Here is a 1,718-nt window from a genome sequence, read left to right as displayed (position 1 = left end):
ATGGGGTTTCACCATGTCGGCCACGGTTGGCTAGCTGGTCTTGAACACCTGATCTCAGGTGATCCACCCACCTCGGCCTCCCAAAGTGCTGGAATTACAGGTGTGAGCCACCGCGCCCGGCCCCATTTCTGTGTTTTTGCTTCAGGTGTTCCCTCTGCCTGTGCCCTTGCTAATGGTCCATTTCCTCTGGTAGAATTACAAGCTTCAATTTCAGTTCCCACTCACCCAAGAAACTCCCCTTTCCTCAACCACCACATCACCTATCTACCAAAATATTTCTTTTATTCAAAGCCTCTGATAAACATTTATTTATTTATTTATTTTATCTTACCAAAGTCTTTCCCCATAACTCTTCCCAGCTTAGTGTCTTAAGACCAGGAACTTGCCTTCCTGGAGGCATCTAGGTCACCTTCAGAGCCACGTGGCCACTGGGTTAACTAGCTGTTGAATTGAATCAAACAGGCTCTGAGCCTTAGTTAGAAAGAGCCGGAGTGGAGGGGTCTGGTTGGGGAAGAGGGGCGCTGAGGTATAGGGAGATTAAACCTGCGCTGGAGGCAGCTTAATGGTCCATCTCTCACTCAGGGAATCTCTCTGACGGGGGTCTTTGTTAGGGTCACAACCCAGGAGATGGTTGATGATTATGGCTGAGTCCAGCCTGGAATGATGGGGGTTGGGGGTGGCTTGGGTAGATGACTCAGTAAATCAAACAGAACAATGAAAGGAGGTCATCCTTGTCCATCTGCATTATTGAAGACAGCCATAAATGGCCTTACCCCAGAGCAGGTCTCTCACACCTGGAGAGCTGACTGACCTCTCCAAGACCCCTGCAACTGGGCGTTCTGGGATCTGTCCTGCAACAAGTGCCTCGAGATTTGTAGGTGGGGGCCCAGGGTGCTAAGGGATTATTTTAGCAGGCGGAGAAGGGAGGGGGTCTGGGGCAGAGGAAGGGGGCAGGTTTTGCGGGGCATTGCACTTTGGGTTCTCATAGGTTGTAGTCACGAGCTCCCAGGTTTGGAAAACTGCAACAGTCACTAAGACCATTCGGCGCTGTTTGGGTCTAGCCTGGTCTAGACGGGTCTGAAACTCCGCAGGAACCACCCAACAAGAAGTCATTGTTCCAAGCCACGTGTCAGTGGCGGGTGACACCAAGGGATGGAAGGAGTTGGTGTGAGCCGACTGAAATCTACTGGAAGGTCAAAACGGTGCCGTATGTCCTTTGTGTTCCCCAGCGGTTAGCCCAGTGCCGGCTACATGGGAAGTGCGCAAACGAAGTCCTAGCGAACTGAACTGAGAGCAGACAAAAGCACGCGCTCTTCTCCACCGCCACGCCGGTCCTACCCAAACCCGCGAGTTATCCGTATTCTCCAACAGGAGTCAGAGTCAGGGCCAGAAGAGTGTGGAGGGACGTTGCCCCGGAAGAGTAGGCGACCCCCAGAGACCGCAGCCAACGCGGGGGTGGGCGAACGGGCGTGCGCGCACGCACTTGCCGGCGCGAGGGAGTGTCGGGGGGAAGGGAGTGGTCTCCAAAAGGGGGAGGGGAGAAGGCAGGGGGCGGGGAGAAGCCGGCCCTTTAGGACCCGGCTGCGGCGGCGAGGGAGGAGGAAGAAAAGGAGGAGGCGGCTCCCAACGCGGGGGTGGGCGAACGGGCGTGCGCGCACGCACTTGCCGGCGCGAGGGAGTGTCGGGGGGAAGGGAGTGGTCTCCAAAAGGGGGAGGGG

Source organism: Colobus angolensis, unplaced genomic scaffold (assembly GCF_000951035.1).
Source record: "Colobus angolensis palliatus isolate OR3802 unplaced genomic scaffold, Cang.pa_1.0 Scaffold95, whole genome shotgun sequence".
Lineage (NCBI taxonomy): Eukaryota > Metazoa > Chordata > Mammalia > Primates > Cercopithecidae > Colobus > Colobus angolensis.
Note: the sequence above shows the minus strand (reverse complement) of the source record.